The sequence below is a fragment of the Sminthopsis crassicaudata genome, chromosome 1 (genome assembly GCF_048593235.1).
Source record: "Sminthopsis crassicaudata isolate SCR6 chromosome 1, ASM4859323v1, whole genome shotgun sequence".
Lineage (NCBI taxonomy): Eukaryota > Metazoa > Chordata > Mammalia > Dasyuromorphia > Dasyuridae > Sminthopsis > Sminthopsis crassicaudata.
In genome coordinates this window covers 51,310,020-51,330,693 of record NC_133617.1, presented here as the reverse complement: position 1 = coordinate 51,330,693, position 20,674 = coordinate 51,310,020, and positions in this window count along the sequence as shown.

Here is a 20,674-nt window from a genome sequence, read left to right as displayed (position 1 = left end):
TTCTGTTCATTACATGCAAAAACTTTTTATTTAATGTAGCCAAAGTTGTCCATTTTGTATTTCATAATGTCTAGTTCTTCTTTGGTCATAAATTCATCCCTTCTCCAAAGATCTAAATTATTCTTTGTTCTCCTAATTTGCTTTTGGTATCACCTTTTATGCCCAAATCATATACCTATTTTGACTTTATTTTGTTATGGGATATGAGATATAAGATAATTTCTGATATATAGTTTTCGCAGCAATTTTTGTGAAGTAGCGAGTTTTTATCCCAGAAATTGGAGTGTGTGTGGGGGTTATCAAATACTATATTACTATAGCCATTGATTATTATGTTGTGTGTGTCTAATCTATTCCATTGGTTCACCATTGTATTTCTTAGTCAGTACAATTAAAATTTATTTTAATGACTGCTACTTTACAATATAGTTTTAGGTATAGTACCGCTAAGCCATCATCCCCCTTTTTTGGTATTAATTCCCTCAATATTCTTGATCTTTTGTTCTTCCAGATAAATTTTTTTACTATTTTTTCTAGCTATATAAAATAATTTTTTGGCAGTTTGATCAGTATGGCACTGAACAAGTAGAACAATTTAGATAGAATAGTCATTTTATTCATATTAGCTCAGTCTACCCATGAGCAAATGTTATTTTTGCAATTGTTTATATATGACTTTATTTGTATGAGAAGTGTTTTGTAATTGTGTTCATGTAGTTCCTGGGTTTGTCTTGACAGGTAAACATCTAAATATTTTATTTTGTCTACAGTTATTTTAAATGGAATTTCTCTTTCTATCTTTTGCTGCTGGACTTTGTCAGTAATATATAGTAACGCTGATGATTTGTGTGGGTTTACTTTATATCCTGCAATTTTTGTAAAGCTGTTAATTGTTTCCAGTAGGTTTTTGGATGATTTTCTAGGGTTTTCTAAATATAACATCATATTATCTGCAAAGAGTGATAGTTTTATTTCCTTATTGCCTATTCTAATTTCTTTAATTTCCTTTTCCTTTCTTATTGCTAAAGCTAACATTTTTAGTACAATATTGAATAATAGTTGTGATAATGGGTAAATTACAAATTACAAATAATACCTTGATGTTGGTTTTAGATAGATATTGTTTATTATTTCAAGGAAAACTCCCTTTATCCCTATGCTCTATAGTATTTTTAATAGAAATGGTGCTGTATTTTATCAAAAGCTTTTTCTGTATCTATTGAGATAATCATATTGTGTTGGTTTTGTTATTGATATGGTCAATTATAACAATAGTTTTCCTGATACTGAACCAGCCCTGCATTCCTGGTATAAATTTCACTTGGTCATAGCATATTATTCTGGCAATAAGTTGCGGTAATTTCTATGATAATATTCTATTTAAAAATTTTGCATCAATATTCATTAGGAAGAGTGGTCTGTGATTTTCTTTCTCTATTAGGCTCTTCCTGGTTTAGTTATCTATACCATATTTTTTCCCCCCTGAGGCTGGGGTTAAGTGACTTGCCCAGGGTCACACAGCTAGGAAGTGTTAAGTGTCTGAGACCAGATTTGAACAAGGGGCCTCCTGAATTAAAGGCTGGTGCTCTATCCACTGCACCACCTAGCTGCCCCCTTCTATACCATATTTGTGACACAGAAGGAATTTGGCAGGATTCCTTCTTTGCTTATTTTTCCAAATAGTTTACATAGTATTAGAATTAATCTTTAAATGTTTAGGAGAATTCACTTGTAAATCCATCTGGCCTTGGAGATTTTTTCTTAGGGTGTTCATTGTCAATTTCTTTTTCTAGAATGGGACTATTTAAGTAATTTATTTCCTCTTCTGTTAATCTGGGCAATTTATATTTTTGTAAATGTTGATCCATTTCAATTAGATTGTCAGACTTGCTGAACAGCTGGGTAAAATAGCTCCTAATTATTGCTTTGATTTATTTTTCATTGGTGGTAAGCTCACCTTTTCTTGTTTGGTGCTGGTAATTTGTTGTTGTTGTTTGTTTTTTTTTTTTTCCTCCATTTCCTTTTTTCTAATCAAATTAACCAAAGGTTTCTCTATTTTGCTTTTTTAAATTTTTTTTTAATTTTTTAATTTTAAAAAATAAAACCAGCTCTTAGTTTTATTAATTAGATTAATAGTTTTCTTAGTTTCAATTTTATTCATCTCTCCTTTGAGTTTCAGAATTTCTGGTTTTTAATTTTTTCTTTTTCTAGCTTTTTTAGTTACATGCCCAATTCACTGATCTCATCATTCTCAATTTTATTCATGCAATTATTTAGAGACATAAAGTTTCCCTGAAGAACTACTTTGGCTGTATTCCTTAGATTTTGGAATGTTGTCTTATTATTGTCATTCTCTTGGATGAATTTATGGATTATTTATGTGATTTGTTATTTGATCCACTCATTCTTTACAATTACATTATTTAATTTCCAATTGTTTTTTTGTCTATCTTTCCCTGATCCTTTATTGAATATAATTTTTATTGCATCATGGTCTGAAAAAGAAGCATTTTTTATTTCTGCCTTTCTGCATTTGATTGTGAAGTTTTTATGCCCTAATACATGGTCAATTTTTGTGTAGGTGACATATACTGCTGAGAAAAAGGTATATTCCTTTTGGTCCTTATTCAATTTTCTCCACAGGTCTATCATATCTAGGTTTTCTAGGATTCTATAACCTTCCTAGTTTCTTTCTTGTTTATTTTGTGCTTAGGTTTGTCTAATAAGGTTGAGGTTCTCTATTAGTTTAGTTTTGCTGTCTATTTCTTCCTTAAAATCTTCTCTAGGAATTTGGTTGTGTACCACTTGGTGCATGTACACCATGTATGTTACAACTTCATTGTTTATGGCACCCCTTATCAACATATACTTTCCTTTCTTATCTCTTCTAATTAGATCTACTTTTCCTTTTGCTTTGTCTGAGATCAACATTGCTACTGCTTCTTTTTTTTTTTTTTTTTTTTTTTTTTTTTTTTAGCTTTAGCTTAAGCATAATAAATTTGGTTCCTTTTTTTTTACTCTTTTACCTTTTCTCTGTATACATACTCTGTATGTGTCTCTATTTCAAATGTGTTTCCTTTAAACAACATATTTTAAGATTTTGGTTTTTTTAATCCACTCTGCTATTTTTTTTTTTTTCTGTTTTCTGTTTTTGTTTTCTGTTTCTGTTTTATGAAAGGGTTCATCCCATTAACATATTTCCCTCATCCTATTTTATCCGATGTATATACCTTTTTCTTTCTTTCTACCCTCTCCCTCATTAGTAGTGTTTTGTTTTTAACTCACCTGACCCACTACCTGCCCTATTTTCTATCACCCCCTCCTCCTCTTACCTCTTTCTCCTAGTGTTTCTACTCTCCCTTCTATTCAGGCTTTCCTTTTCTTTCCTCTTTTTCCTCTTATTTCTTTACAGGGTAAGATAAATTTCTATACCCAATTGAATCATTAAGTTATTTCCTCTTTGAACCAAAACTGATGAGATCAAGCTTCAGACAATTATTCTTTTCCTTCTTTCCCTCTAATGTAATAGGTTTTTTGTGTCTTTTCATGTGATCCAATTTGTCCCATTATATTTCCCCTTTCTCCTTCTCCCAGTACAGTACTTTTTACATCTCTTAATGTCTTTTTCTTTGATATCAACACATTAGAATCCATACCCTATGTCCATGTGATGTCCCCCTCTTAGATGTAGTTCTCAAAAGTTACAGATATCATTTCCCATCTAGGAATGTAAAAAATTTAACCTTCAAATAATTGTTTACCTTTCTATGCTTCTCTTGAGTCCTGTGTTTGAAGATCAAATTTTCTGTTTTGTTCTGTTTTTTTTTTTTTTTTTTTTTTTAGTAGAAATGATTGAAAGTCTCATGTCATTGAAGATCTATCTCCTCCCCTGAAAGATGATGCTCAGTGTAGTTGGTAGTTAATTCTTGATTGCAATCCTAGAATTTTATAACCCTGGAATTGCCTTCCAGAATATGGTGTTCCAGATCTTTTGGTCTTTTATTGTAGACATTACCAGAACCCGGGAAATCCTGACTATTGCTCCTTGATACTTGAATTACTTTTGTCTGGCGCTTGCAGTATTTTTTCTTTGAGATTGTAGTTCTAGAATTTAGCAGTAATGTTCCCTGGGGTTTTTCTTGTGGGGTCTCTTTCCAGAGGTAATAGATGGTTTTTTTTTTAATGACTATTTCCCACTCTTTTTTCTAGTATATTAGGGCAATTTTCTTTGAGGATCTTTTGAAGAATGAGATCCAGGCTTTTTTTTTTTTTTTTTTTTTTTTTTTGGTCATGGCCTTCAAATAGACTAATGATTTTTAAATTATCTTTCCTGGATATATTTCTAGGTTGGCAGCTTTTGCAATAAGGTATTTTACATTTTCTTCCATTTTTTTCAGTCTTTTTAATTTGTTTGATTTTTGATGTTTCATAGAGTCATTAGCTTCCATTTGCCCTGTTGCAGTTTTTAATGTGTGATTTTCTTCAGTTAATTTTTGTACCTCTTTTTCCATTTGATTAATTTTTACTTTTCAAGGTGGCATTTTCTTCAGTGCACCTTTCCTCACATAACTCTTACCATAGCAATTGTAGCCATAGCAACTAAAGTTTAGTGTGTGGTTGCACAGAAATATTTGTACACTTTCTATCAAATACTTTGGGAAAATGCATTTGTTGATAATGGTCATAGTATGTGCCTATTGGGGGAGACACCCCCCTAACTTACCCATAAGTCTGAGGTCTATTGGCTAATCTATAGGGTTAATCATGAGCCAAGACAGTTTGCTGGGATGTGGCCACTGCATATGCTACAGCTTCATGGAGTCACGGAGCCAGGTTCAAGTTGAGTGCCAAGTAGACCCCAAAGGTGGATAAGTGTATCTGACAAGGGCTTGGCAGCCCTCCTATCAGAGGTGCTAGTCCATCCTGAATACCCCATATACCCTGCTATTGAGCAGAAGTTCAGTGAAATCTGGACTTCAAATCATGTCTTCTGCACTTCTGGCTCATCCTTCCCATTGTCTTAAGGATTTTTATCCTAGAACAGCCTACCCCACCCTAGACTATCCCTTCAAGGCCCCATCCCTCTTCTCCCATTGGTGACTTTCTCCTAGAGCCTTCATTTTGTTCGGTGCCTGGCATACAATAAGCACTTAATAAATGCTTGTTTCCTGCCTTCTGGGAGAGGAGATTCTTGTGTTGGGTGGGAGTTGGATCAGATCTCTAAGGCACACTTCAGATCTGAAATTCTATTTTTTTTTGGGGGGGGGATAGTTCCTCCTCATTTATAAAAAGCTTCAACTAAAAGTCATGAAATTGAGATTCTAGTCCCTGATCTACCTCTATTGGCTATATGATTGTGATTTAAGTCCATTTGCCTACTTAGGTCTTAGACCTAGTTAAGACTTTGGTCAGGAAATGCTGAATTCAAATCATACATTAAATGTTTGTTAGTTGTGTGACTCTGGGCAAACCATTTAATCTCTCTCAGCCTTAGTTTCCTTATCTGTAAAATGGGGGTAATAATAGTCAAAATTATAATAACATCTTCTTCCTAGGGTGATGGTAAGGAGCAGATAAATTAGCACATGTGAAGTGAATGACAAACCAAAAAAACATGATATGAACTCTAGCTATTAGTATAAAATGGCAAAGAGCTTGAGCTGAAAATTATTGAAGAAGAGGACCAAAATGACATCATTATGTTAGAGTTGAGTTGCAGTGTGTTCGACTGTGGCTGATCAGACCAATCAGAACTCGGAAGTGCTCTGCTGCAGGTCAGATACAAATAGTTCCTGTGAATATTTGGGGTAGTTTCTCAAATTTTGCACATCTCACGTTTCTTTTGAGTTAATTCAGTTCTGCTTTGCTCATTGTCTGACATTTTCAAAGAGAACTTGTGATCTCATGGGATCATGTCTTGACTCCTGTGCAAATTGCATTTGAGTGAGGCAGATTTGCACAAAGCTATCAGTCCCGTCTCTCTTCCAGAGTCATCAAGGTCAGTAGCAAGACAAGGCTCAGGGAATACAGTGGACCTTGGAGATGTCTGACCAAACTCTAAGCACTTGCTTCAGTTGCCTTCATGGTCACTGGAACAAATTGTTCTTCTCTGCCTATTGGGGGAGACACCCCCCTAACTTACCCATAAGTCTGAGGTCTATTGGCTAATCTATAGGGTTAATCATGAGCCACCTTTTCCAATGAGGGCACAGCATGCTGGGTAGCCCTGTGCCAGTGTCTCCCATGTCATACAAGTGATTCTAAAGTTCTTAAGAGAGACCTTGAGAATACCTTGTAATCCCTTTTTCTGCCTATCTGGTGAGCACTGGCCACACTGTGTGAGTTCTCCATCAAATACATTTTTTGTGAAGCGTAGTTTGGCATTCAAACCAATGAGATAATATTTGTAAAGCACTTAGCATAACTCCTGGCACGTGGAAGGCACGAGATAGATGCTTATCCCTCCCTCTCACCCATGACCCGCCCTGTAGGAACCAGAGCTTAGTCCTGTTGCTCCCTGAAGAAGATTCCCTCTACTCTTGTCCATCTCTTCTCCCTGCAAGGCACTTGGAGACCTTGAAGTTCTCATTGGAGCCACCAGGGGGCGCAGGAAACCAGAGAGAGCTAATCCATCCATTCATTAATAGTCTCTAAAATGAGCAAAGCCGAGAGACCTGGGAGCTGCCAGCCCCAGGGAGGGTTATTGTGACTACAGAGAGTGAGGGGCGGGCGAAAAGCGACTGACCCGCCGCCACACCATCGTGGCCAGGTTAGGGGCGGAAGCTCCCGGTCCTGTGATGACCAGATGTGGATGCTCCATGGGATGCTTCTCTACAGCATCTTCTGAGCCCCTTCCTCCCTCCTTTATCCGACATGGGTCCCTGCTCTCTCCACCCGTCAGACCTCCTTACCTTTGACTCATCCTGCCTTCATTTTATTAGTACAGTTCATATTATATTTACAAATAATGTAAATATCATTTAAATATTGTACTTTATAAACTAATTACAAATAACATTAATTTATTGTTAATTATCAATTAATTAATAATTAACAACGAACTCCTTGTTCGTAACAGATTCATTGATTGTTTATTTCATGGATTTAATGCTAGTTCTCTCTCTCCTGTGGCACTGAAAACTTTTCCCCTGAACATGGCCACAGCAGATTCTCAAATCCCCTCCATCTCTCAATTGTTCCCAAGATTTAAGTTCTAAGAAATCTCAGAGGCTTTGTATCCAACCTTTCCCCAAAGCACAGATCTTCCTTCTTGTAACATTTGCTCCCCAGTCCTAGTTCTGCTCCTTAAATGGCATAGAATAAATAAGTCTCTTTCCTGTTTCACACAGCAACCCTTGAACACTCTTCTACTGCTAAGTATTTCTGCTTCCTTCACACTTTCCTCATTGGTCCAGGTTGTGAGTCTTCTCCCCAAAGTCCCCCTCAAGACATGCTCCTCTTTATGTCCCTTCCAGAAAGTGATCCATGGAACTGAACACAGATGTTTGGGTGTGATCTGAGAGCACCACCTTCCTTGGTCTGATCACTGGCCTTCTGTAAAGGAGGCTTCATATCAAATCAGCTCATGATGGCCTTTACCCATTTGGTTACCATATCACATTATTGACTCCCATTAAATTTGAAGGCCTCAAAGATTCTTTGTTCCCTTTCTTTTTTACATAAACTTGCATCTTGCCACATCTCCTTTTTAAAGTAATAAATTGATATTATTTGTTGTATGGGATGGTTTTCTGGGAGGGGAATGGAAAGATACTAGGGGGAAGATACAATGATGCAAAAAACAAAAGACCCAAATAAAAACTTATTTTAAACGTACTGCAAATATAATCAAGTACCCTGTCCCTCAGATTTCTTTCCACTAACTCTGATCACTTCTAGCCCATGGTTTGTATGCTCTAGGTTTCAATTTCCTCATTTGCAAAATAGGGGGATTGAGTGAAATCTCCAGGGTCCTTCTAGCTCTAATCCATGTGGTTCTGTTTTCTATGATCTCAGCATGATCCCTGACATCTTCCCTGGAAACATCACATGTTCTGTATTAAAAGGAATGGAGGTGCTGCTTTTTTTTTTTTCCCATTCTTTGTATTCCTAGCACTTAGCACAATGTCTTGCAGGGAGCACTTCATAAATGTGTGTTCATTTGACTTGGAACTTGTTGTTTGTCCTTTGCTTTCCCTGACATGCAAGTGAGTTAGATTTCAGTGAGGAAGCAAAGCAGTACAGATGTTAATACATTTTTTTTGAAGAGGTGGGGAAACTGAGACCCAAGGAAAGAGATATACTATCAAAGGAAGCAGAGTGAAAAATACACTGAGTTTAGAGCCAGAAGACCTGGATTCAAATCCTAGCCCTTCTTTTTTTGAGCTGCATGAATGTGGGTCTTCTTGGAGAAGGGTGCATTGATTTTCTCCTTTATAGCATGATGATATTGGACCTAAGAATCTTTTAAAAGTAATTGATGTCTTTTCTTAACCCTCAGCCTTCTCAACCTCCCTGCAATGTCTGACATTATTCACCTCCTTCCTACCTTCTACTCCTGGATGCTCTGTGCTCTCATGATATTACTTTCATTTGTTTCTCCTCTTATCTCTTCTCATCCAGCCCAAATTGCATGTTTACCTCAAAATTCAGTCCTGGGGTTCTCTTTTCCCATTACTCTCTTTTCTCATTATACTCTCTTACTTTGTTTCTTTCTCCAGATCATTTTACAGATGAAGAAACTGAAGTAAAATGACTAGCTCAGGACTAGCTAAGTGTCTGAAGTTGGATTTGAACTCATGAAGATAAGTCTTCCTGATTTCATGTCCATCATTCTATCCAGTCCTCGACTTTTATCTTACCATTGGATTTCAGTGACTCTGGAAGAGAGAGTGGGGGCTGATAGCTTTGTACAACTCTGCCTCACTTTAATTCAGTTCATGAGCAAGTCTAGACATCACCTGTGATGTCATTATTCCTTTTTTAAAAGGAAGAACAAACAACACTCTCTTGACAGTCCCATCAGTTGCTAAGGGTTCACATCCCCATCAGCTCTCACTGGAATGTCCCAATAACCTCATAACTAATGTCTAGCCTCTAAACCCCAGTTTCTTTAACTAAGCTTCATGAACTCATAGGGGGTCTCATAACTGAATGTGGGAGTCACAAAGTTATTATTTATTATTAGTTAATGTTTAATTTGCATGTCTATTTTATATGCCACCTTGAACCTCTCTATTATCTACTTTTGTGGTGTCCTTCTTGACAGGGAGACAAGAAAATGTGAATTGAGCCACTCTACCCTCTTTTTTTGCTGGATCATCATTGTCCTCTCCATGCCAAGTGGTTGTCCCATTCCTTTCTTGGAGGAATATAGCTGAGTGTATGTTTAAGAGTGTGTGTGTGTGTGTGTGTGTGTGTGTGTGTGTGTGAGTGCATGCATGTAAGAGTCTGCATATGTATGTTTGAAAATATTATGTATAAGTGTGCTTAAGAGTGTGAGTCTGTGTGTATGTGTATGAGAATGTAATATAATAGAATGTAATATAAGTGTGTATATATGGCAAAATGCATTTATATATTTGGAGGCATCTGGAGGCTCAGTGAATGATGCTTGGAGTCAGGAAGACCTGACTCAGATCCTTATCAGCTATTTGAGCTGGAACAGGTCACTGAGCCCTGTTTGCCTCAATTTTCCTATTTTTAAAATGAGCTGGGGAAGGAAATGGCAAACCATTCATTCCAGTATCTTTGCCAAAAAGTATGTGAATGTGAACATGCATGTTTGAACCACTGTATGTATCAGTGGATGTGTGAGAATGTGGGGTCACTAGTGTGAATATTTGAGAAAGACATCTCTAACTTCCTCTCCTCCTATCCCTTTCTAAGGGAGACTTTCATAACAGCCAGGAAGGAAAACAAGAGGTTGGGACCAGAGGCTACTTTGGGAGTACCAGGCTAGAAATGTATCTCTCTGCTCCCCTAGTACTGGCCATCTAAGGGAGATGATCAGATCTGATTTAACTTTTTTCATTATTAGGGGAAAAGAGAACCCCAAACTCTCTGTCCAAGGTTTGACCCTATCCCACCAGTATGACATGAACACACAGATATCAAAAAAAATCTATGTATCCAGATCCAAATGTAGCAAAACAGAAGTCAGAGAAGGTATGTGTAGGAGAATGTATATGAGACAATACAGAGTCAAGGAGCTCTCTCTTGGGAGTGATAAAACTCAGCTCAGCCAAGAGAGAGAATCTTAGAGCTCACAGGGAAGCTCCCTACAGACTCTATCTTAGCAACCTGAAAACAGCGATATGCTAGAGACCACCAACTCTTTCTCCACTCTTTCTTTTTTTTAATTTTGTTTTTTATTAATTTTTATAATTATAACATTTTCTTTGACAGTACATATGCATAGGTAAATTTTTTTTTTTACAACATTATCCCTTGTACTCCCTTCTGTTCCAAGTTTTTCCCCTCCTTCCCTCCACCCCCTCCCCTAGATGGCAGCCATTCCCATACATATTAAATATCTTATAGTATATCCTAGGTACAATATATATGTGCAGAACCAAATTTTGTTGTTGTTGTTGCAAAGGAAGGATTGTATTCGGAAGGTAAAAATAATCTGGGAAGAGAAACAAAACAAAACAAAATAAAACAAACAAACAAACAAAAAAACAATGCTCACAGTTTACACTCATTTCCCACTGTTCCTTTTCTGGGTGTAGCTGATTCTGTCCATCATTGATCAATTGGAATTGGATTAGCTCTTCTCTATGTTGAAGATATCCACTTCCATCAGAATACATCCTCATACAGTATCATTGTTGAAGTGTATAGTGATCCCCTAGTTCTGCTCGTTTCACTCAGCATCAGTTGATGTAAATCTCTCCAAGCCTCTCTGTATTCCTCCTGCTGATCGTTTCTTACAGAACAATAATATTCCATAACATTCATATACCATAATTTACCCAACCATTCTTCAATTGATGGACATCCATTCATTTTCCAGTTTCTAGCCACTATGAAAAGGGCTGACACAAACATTTTGGCCCATACAGGTCCCTTTCCCTTCTTTAGTATTTCCTTGGGATATAAGCCCAGTAGTAGCACTGCTGGGTCAAAGGGTATGCACATTTTGATAACTTTTTGGGCATAATTCCTGATTGCTCTCCAGAATGGTTGGATTCTTTCACAACTCCACTAACAATGCATCAGTGTCCCAGTTTTCCCACATCCCCTCCAAATAATTTATATAGCATTGGAGTTAGTTGTTCTTTAAATGTTTGATAGAATTCACATGTAAATCCATCTGGTCCTGGGGATTTTTTCTTAGAAAGTTGCTTAATAGCTTGTTCTATTTCTTTTTCTGAGATGGGACTATTTAGACTACTTACTTCTTCCTCTGTCAATCTGGTATTCTTCCATTTCATTTAAGTTATAGAATTTATTGGCATAAAGTTGAGCAAAGTAGCTCCTAACTATTGTTCTAATTTCCTCTTCATTAGTGGTGAGTTCTCCCTTTTCATTTTCAAGACTAACAATTTGCTTTTTCTCTTTCCTTTTTTTAATCAGGTTTACTAAGGGTTTGTCTATTTTGTTGGTTTTTTCATAGAACCAACTCTTAGTTTTATTAATTAATTCAATAGTTTTTTTACTTTCAATTTTATTAATCTCACCTTTTATTTTTTGAATTTCAAGTTTTGTGTTTGTCTGGGGGTTTTTAATTTGTTCCTTTTCTAGTAATTTTAGTTGTAAGCCCAATTCGTTGGCCCTCTCTTTCTCTATTTTATGCAAGTAGGCCTGTAGAGATATAAAACTTCCCCTTATTACTGCTTTGGCTGTATCCCACACATTTTGGTATGATGTCTCATTATTGTCATTTTCTTGGGTGAAGTTATTAATTATGTCTATGATTTGCTGTTTTACCCAATCATTCTTTAGTATAAGATTATTTAGTTTCCAATTATTTTTTGGTCTATTTTCCCCTGGCTTTTTATTAAATGTAATTTTGATTGCATTGTGGTCTGAAAAGGATGCATTTACTATTTCTGCCTTACTGTATTTGATTTTGAGGTTTTTATGCCCTAGTATATGATCAATTTTTGTATAGGTTCCATGAACTGCTGAGAAGAAAGTATACTCCTTTCTGTCTCCATTTTGCTTTCGCCAATGATCTATCATATCAAACTTTTCTAGTATTCTATTTACCTCTTTGACTTCTTTCTTATTTATTTTGTGGTTTGATTTATCTAATTCTGAGAGTGCAAGGTTGAGATCTCCCACTATTATAGTTTTGCTGTCTATTTCTTCTTGCAGCTCTCTTAATTTCTCTTTTAAGAATTTAGGTGCTGCACCACTTGGTGCATATATGTTTAATATTGATACTGCTTCATTATTGATGCTACCCTTTAGCAGGATATAATGCCCTTCCTTATCTCTTTTAATTAGATCAATTTTTGTTTTTGCTTGATCTGAGATGAGGATGGCTACTCCTGCTTTTTTGGCTTTGCCTGAAGCATAGTAGATTCTGCTCCACCCTTTTACTTTTAGTTTGAATGTATCACCCTGTTTCAGGTGTGTTTCCTGTAAACAACATATAGTAGGATTCTGACTTTTAATCCAGTCTGCTAAGTGCTTCCTCTTTATGGGGCAGTTTGCCCCATTCACATTTATGGTTAGAAGGACTAATTCTATATTGCTTGCCATCCTATTAACCCCTGCTTATGCTTTTCCCCTCTTCTTCCTTCTTACCCCCCTACCCAGTATTAAACTTGTGAACACCACTTGCTTTTCACAGCCCTCCCTTTTTAGTATCCCTCCCCCACCTGAAAGTTCCTCCCCTTATTTTACCCCTTTTCCTCACAATTTCTGTATTCCCGTCCCCTTAGCTTACTCCTTCCCTCTCACTTTTCAATGAAGTGGAAGAAGTTTCACCATAAATCGAATATGTCTATTGATACACACTATATTCATCTCCCTCCTTTCTTTCTCTCAGATATAATAGGTTACCTTTGTCTCTTCATGAGATGTAGTACCACCACTTTACCCTTTTTTATGATATAATTTCCTTTCCACCTCTAGTTTCTAGGACAAATTATACATATGTTCTTTACATATTTTTATGGCAGAAGTATAGTTTTCAAGATTTCTTTTTACCTTTTTAGAAATCTCTTGAGTTCTGTATTTGAAGATCAAACATTTTATGTAGGTCTGATTTTTTCATCAAGAATAGATGGAATTCATTTATTTTATTAAATGTCCATCTTCTTCCCTGGAAAACGATGCTCATTCTTGCTGGGTAAGTTATTCTTGGCTGCATACCAAGTTCCTTAGCCTTTTGGAATATCATGTTCTAGGCCCTTCGTTCTTTTAATGTGGCCGCTGCTAGATCCTGGGTTATCCTTATTGTGGCTCCTCCATATTTGATATGCTTTATTCTAGCAGCTTCCAATATTTTTTCCTTTGTCTGATGGTTCTTGAACTTGGCCACTATATTTCATGGCATTTTGATTTTAGGGTCCCTTTCAGTAGGTGATCGATGAATTTTTTCAATGTCTATTTTACCCTCTGTTTCCAAAATGTCTGGGCAGTTCTCTTTGATAATTTCCTCAAAAATAGTGTCCAAGCTCTTTTTTTTCCTCACATTTTTCAGGGAGTCCAATTATTCTCAAATTGTCTCTCCTGGATCTGTTTTCTAGGTCTGTTGTCTTTCTAATAAGGTACTTGACATTCTTTTCAATTGTTTCATTTCTCTGGTTTTGCTTGACTACCTCTTGGTTTCTCCTTGAGTCATTCATTTCTACTTGTTTGAGTCTAATTTTCAATGATGTATTTTCTTCACTTACTTTTTTATATCTTTTTGTAATTGTCCAATTGTGTTTTTAAGTGAGTTTTTTTTCTTCTATGGAATTTTTTTCCATTTTATCCATTTTATTTTTTAGAGAGCTGATTTCTTTATCCAGCTCACTAATCCTGTTTTCCTTGGAATTGTTTACCTTTTCCAATTCACTAATCCTGTTTTCCTTGGAGTTGTTTACCTTTTCCAATTCACTAATTTTGTTTCTCAGTGATTTGTTTTCTTTATCCACTCTGTCTTTAAGTGCATGGAATGACTTCTCCAGGCTCTCTTGCCAAGCTTCCCATTTCTCTTCTAGCTCTCTTGTGAGAGCCTTTTTGATTTCCTCTATGAGATTCTTTTGTATTGAGGAGCAGCTCATATCCCCCTTAGGGGATTCCTCTGGGGACAGTCTGTTTTTAGTCTCCTCAGTATTTGAAGTCTGCTCTCTCTCCATACAGAAGCTGTCAATGGTTAGAGCCCTTTTGAATTTTTTGTTCATTTTGTCAGAGCAAATGGAAGAAAACAAATTGGCAAGAGAAACAAAAGGTCTGTTTTGGGGGGGATGGGGCTGGATGGTGTTAATGGGCTTCCTCTACTGACTGGGGGGGGGGAGAGCAGCAGCGAGCCACTAACAGGACAGTGATGCTGAGAATGCACTGAGTCACTCCAGGTGGGGGTTGGGGGTAGCCGGGTTCAGAGAGATGCTAGCTTTCCTGGGTTTTATTCTTCACCTCCGCTGTGTACACCCTCTCTGCTGCTCCTGGCTTGCTGCCAAGACGGAATATCCACACTGGGGTAAAAGTCTTTTTGCAGAAACGGCAGAGATCATACCCCTCCCCCCTCCAGTCTGAACTGTGTGAGCTGTCTGTCTCGATCTGGCTTGCCTGCCCTCAGTCTGCACCCAGTCTGTTCAACCCTCCCCCAAGCAAACACAGACCTTCTCTGGTGAATTTCAAGGATGTCATCTCTTGGTGATTATTTGTGGGTTTCTTTTCTGGTTAAGCATAAACTCTGAGGCTTGTCCTGAAGTAAGTCCTGAGAGAAAACACGAAGCTCAGGTAGCTGTCTGCCTCCACGCCACCATCTTGGCCGGAAGTCCCTCTTTCTCTACTCTTTCTAAGGTGTAAGGGATTTTTCCTTCAGTAACCTGCATAGCATTGGTCCTCCCTGTCCTTCTTCTTGAGATTGTAAGTCAGAAAGCTAGAACTCTCCTAATCTTGCCTACTCTGCACTGTCCCTCACACAGTGAAGGATATCCATCACCTCCAATGAGGAAACTCCTATGCCAACAGGTTGGGGACTGGGGTTATAGAATTACTTATCAATGTGTCAATGAAACAGAGGTGGCCCAGGTGCCAAGTGATGATCCTTTTCCTAATGGCAACTAGCTCTGGGATCATACACATGATTACTGGTTTAATGGTGAGAAAACCAGCCTCTAAAGAGAGCAGTCAAACTTTTTCTAATTCTCTCTTACTATTTAGATCACCATCCTTCAATCACAGAGAAAATCCCTTACACCTTAGGTTTGGCTAATTTTTAGTGTCTCCTCAAATGAAGTGGGGGAGGAAATAAGCATTTATTATGCGCCTACCCTCTACTCAGAACTTTCTAAATATCATCACAGTTGACCTTCACAACAGCCATGTGAGGTAGGCACTATTTTTTAAAATTATTATTATAGTTTTTTATACAAAACATATGCATGGGTAATTTTTCAATATTGACCCTTACACTCACTTCTGTTCCAACTTTTCCCCTCCTTCCCTCCACCTTCTCCCCTAGATGGCAGGTAGTCCAAAACATGTTAAACATGTTAAAGTACGTGTTAAATCCAATATATGTAGACATATTTATACAGTTATCTTGCTGCACAAGAAAAATCAGATTTAGAAAGAAGGTAAAAATAACCTGGGAAGAAAAACAAAAATGCAAGCAAACAACAGAAAGAGTGCAAATGCTATGTTGTGGTTCACACTCATTTCCCAGTGTTCTTTTGCTGAGTATAGCTAGTTCTGTTCATCACTGATCAATTGGAACTGATTTGGATCCTCTCATTGCCGAAGATAGTCACTTCCATCGGAATTGATCCTCATATAGTATTGTTGTATATGTATAATGATCTCCCGGTTTTGCTCATTTCACTTGGCATCAATTCATGTAAGTCTCCAAGCCTCTCTGTATTCATCCTGCTAGTCATTTCTTATAGAACAATAATATTCCATAACATTCATATACCATAATTTATTCAGCCATTCTCCAATTGATGGGTATCCATTCAATTTCCAGTTTCTAGTCACTATGAAAAGGGCTGCCATAAACATTTTTGCACATACAGACCCATTTCCCTTCTTTAGTCTCTTTGGGATCTATCTGCCAGTAATAACATTTCTGGATCAAGGGGTATGCACAGTTTGAAAACTTTTTAAGTATAGTTCTAAATTGCTCTCCAGAATGGTTGGATCTGTTCACAACTCCACCAACAATGCATCAGTGTCCCAGTTCTCCCACATAATCTCCAACATTTGTCATTATCTTTTCCTGTCATCTTAGCCAATCCGACAGGTATGTAGAGATATCTCAGAGTTGTCTTAAATTGCATGTCTCTGATCAATAATGATTTGAAACACTTTTTCATATGAGTAGAAATAGTTTCAATTTCATCATCCGAAAATTGTCTATTCATATCCTTTGACCATTTATCGATTGGAGAATGGCTTGATTTCTTATAAATTAGAGTCAATTCTCTGTATATTTTGGAAATGAGGCCTTTATCAGAACCTTTGAATGTAAATATGTTTTCCCAGTTTATTGCTTCCCTTCTAATCTTGTCTGCATTAGTTTTGTTTGTACAAAAGCTTTTTATCTTCATGTAATCAAAATTTTCTATTTTGTGATCAATAATGATTTCTACTTCTTCTTTGGTCACAAATTCCTTCCTCCTCCACAGATTTGAGAGGTAAACTATCCTATGCTCTTCTACTTTATTTATAATCTCATTCTTTATGCCTAAATCATGAAGCCATTTTGATCTTATCTTGGTGTATGGTGTTAAGTGTGGGTCAATGCTTAGTTTCTGCCATACTAATTTCTAATTTTCCCAGCAGTTTTTGTCAAATAGTGAATTCTTATCCCAAGAGTTAGAGCCTTCAGGTTTGTCAAACACTAGATTGCTATAATTATTGATTATTTTGTTCTGTGAACCTAACCTATTCCACTGATCAACTTCTCTATTTCTTAGCTGGTACCAAATGGTTTTGATGACCACTGCTTCATAAAATAGTTTTAGATCTAGTATAGTTAGGCTACCTTCATTTGCTTTGCTTCTCATTAATTCCCTTGAAATTCTTGACCTTTTGTTCTTCCACATGAAATTTGTTATTTTTTCCTAGGTCAGCAAAATAGTTTCTTGGGAGTTTAATTGATATAGCACTAAATAAATAGATTAATTTAGGTAGTATTGTCATCTTTATTATATTTGCTCGACCTATCCAAGAGAGTTTGATATTTTTCTAATTGTTTAGATCTGACTTTATTTGTGTGGAAAGTATTTTGTAGTTTTGCTCAAGTTCCTGACTTTCCCTTGGCAGATAGATTCCAAAATATTTTATACTATTGACAATTATTTTAAATGGAATTTCTCTTTGTATCTCTTGCTGTTAGATTTTGCTAGTGATGTATAAAAATGCTGATGATTTATGTGGATTTATTTTGTATCCTGCAACTTTGCTAAAGTTGTGGATTATTTCTAGTAGTTTTTTAGTTGATTCTCTAGGGCTCTCTAAGTATACCATCATATCATCTGCAAAGAGTGTTAATTTGGTTTCCTCATTACCTACTGTAATTCCTTTCATCTCTTTTTCTTCTCTTATTGTCAAAGCTAACATTTCTAATACAATATTGAATAGTAAAATTGTCGCGGGTAACCTTATTTCACTCCTAATTTTATTGGGAATGGTTCCAGTTTATCACCATTTCATATGATGCTTACTGATGGTTTTAAATAGATGCTACTGACTATTTTAAGGAAAAGTTCATTTATTCCTATACTTTCTAGTGTTTTTAATAGGAATGGGTGTTGGATTTTATCAAATGCTTTTTCTGTATATGTTGAGGTAATTGCATAGTTTCTCTAGAGATTATTATAAATCCTTTTTGATTTTCTACTTTGAGAGCCTCTGATTTCAATTTGTATAGGGGGCTGTCCCTGTCCTACACAGCTTTTGGGGCTCGCTCTTGGATATTTCCTATTCATGAGGGGTCTCTCCCATACCGAATCCTTAGGCAGGCACCTCCTGCAGAGTTTTTCTGTTGGTCCCTGGACTCAGGTTGGGAACTCCAGCTCCAGTTGGGTAAATTCCCAAAGAGAAACACTAGGAAAAAGCAAAATGAAAGTAAGCAGAACTCCCAACCAGATTGGCAAAGATAGAGAATTAATTGAGCTCAGGTAATAAGCCAGCAGAGAAAAGTTTGGAATCAGTCACATAAGTTGTGCACAGGTAAGCAAGAACTGGTGAACCAGGGGACTCTAAGTGGTTCGAGTCCATAAGAGTGCTCTCCCTTTGGCAAGAACCAGTGAACTCCCATGGTAAGTGGGGTTGAAAGACTCTAAGTGGTGTGAGTCCATAACAGTGCTCCAATTTCCCTTTGGGGTTGAGAGACTCTAAGTGGTTAAAGTTTATAAGAATGCTTCTATTGCTCTTTGGTAATATCAGGTGAGTCCTCCATCAAAAGGGACAAGATCTTTGGGAAAGAATCATTGTAAGATAGTTGACTCTAAAAAGCTATCTGATGCCCTGGAAGGTTGTCCTTTTGGAAATAGGCTTAAGAATTGGGATGAAGTACCAAAAGGACAAAAAGAAAATGAATAAAGGCTGTTATTTTGTTTAGGCAGGCACTTGGCTTGGAGGAAATGTCATCTGATCAAAGTATGGATTCCCCCAAACAATTCGTGTACTCACAATTGAATTTATATGTAAGTTCAAAGGAGTCTTTTAATACTGAGGAGAGCCAGTATGCAGCCTTGTGGTTGCTGACTGTGGGACAATTTTTATTGAAGAAAGAGGAAAAAGAACCAGAGAAACCCCATCCTTGGGACCTTGTTTAGGGAGTGCCTCCTCCCTATACTCCCCAGCCAGCCACTGCTCCTATAGCTGTGGCTCTAGAAAGCCTTTCCTTACTTCCACTTCAGGGAGGAAGCAAAGAAGGGAGCAAGCAAAGAAGGGAGCTTGATCGATTTAGAACCACTAACTATTTCCTTTTCTCATGGTCCTCTTTGGAGAAAATGTTAAGTAGATATTAAAAGATTAAGAGAACTTGTTGCTCTCCACAAAGACTAACTTGATCCCACTTACAGAGGTCCTACTTGTCCAGTTAGGAATCACCCAATTTGTGAATGCTACCCTGAGTAGCATGGAGGTGAGAAACTAAAAAAAAATGACAGTATAATAAAACAAATAAAATAACACAAATTAGGCAAGAAAAGGAAGAGCTCCCTCAGCCTTTCTAAATGGATTGAAGGAATGTGTGAAAAAGTATGCATAGGAGAATGATGCTGCTTTGGGTATACTTTATCACCAATTCATGGCCAGATATAAACAAAAAGCTTCAGAAGCAAGAGGGGTGGCAAACCAAGCTCTTGGATCAATTATTAGAGATGTCCTAGAAAGTATATGTAGCCAGAGGGACTGAGGAAAAGAAAGAAAGAGAAAGGAATACTCTAATCATGTTACAGTCTCTAAAACAGCAAGAAGAATGAAGCAAGGATACAAACTATACAGATGGTAGCTAAATCCGTAATGGGAAACCAGAGACAACCTGGTAGAGGCAGAGATTGGGGAACCAGCTAACCTGGATTCTGACCTATGGCTAAGAACAGAGAGAGAAGGTGCCCAGGGTGTAACCCACTGATCTGCTTTTAATGCAGAGTAGAAGGACATCTTAAAATGGATTGCTTTCAGAGGAATAAGAGCAAAAAACCTTCTCTCTTATGATATTGGAAGACCAGGGGTATCAGAGGTTCATTGAAACAACTTACCCAAAGGCCTCTCAGTGTACAATGATCTCCTGGTTCTGCTCATTTCACTTAGCATCAGTTCTTGTAAGTCTCTCCAGGTAAGGCCTAGATTTGAACTCAGGTCCTCTTGACTCTAGGGATAGTGCTCTATCCACAGCTCTAAATGAAAGAAAACTTTACCTAAGTGAGATATTATATATATATAAAATATACATATATGTATGTATAAATAAAGTTCTTTGAAAACCTTAAAGTGCTATCATTGTAAGTGCCAGTTATTATAATCATTATTATTTTTATTAAGGGGGGGAGTCTAGAACCACTCTAAGGTGCTTCCATTTTAGATGGAGAAAGGGCTGCCTAGATTATCACAGAGTCATTATTCCTCAGCATTTTCTATCCTCCAAAAATATGTGGTTTCTGCTTTACTCACGTCCCCTCAGGGTTAACTGACTTAATCAAGCAATAAGCATTTCTCCCAGATTTAGTATGCAGAAGCACTGGCCTGGGAGGGGATCCAAGGAAAAGAATTCAATTCAATTCAATGATTTTTTTATAAGTTACCAAATATGTTCCAGAAGCTGTGAGGGCATGGGTATAGAGACAAAATTCAACCTGTTAGTCCCTAATTCCAAGGCTCCTAAAGTTGACATGAGGGGCCCAATGTTCCTGGACTCCTCAAAAACATTTACATTTCTTAATGTAATCTTGGACCAGTCAATTTCTTATTTCATCACACCTATTCTGGTCCTACCACCTTCAATTTTATGATCACATGGTCCCTTCTAGGTCTGAAGATTGCTTCTACTGCC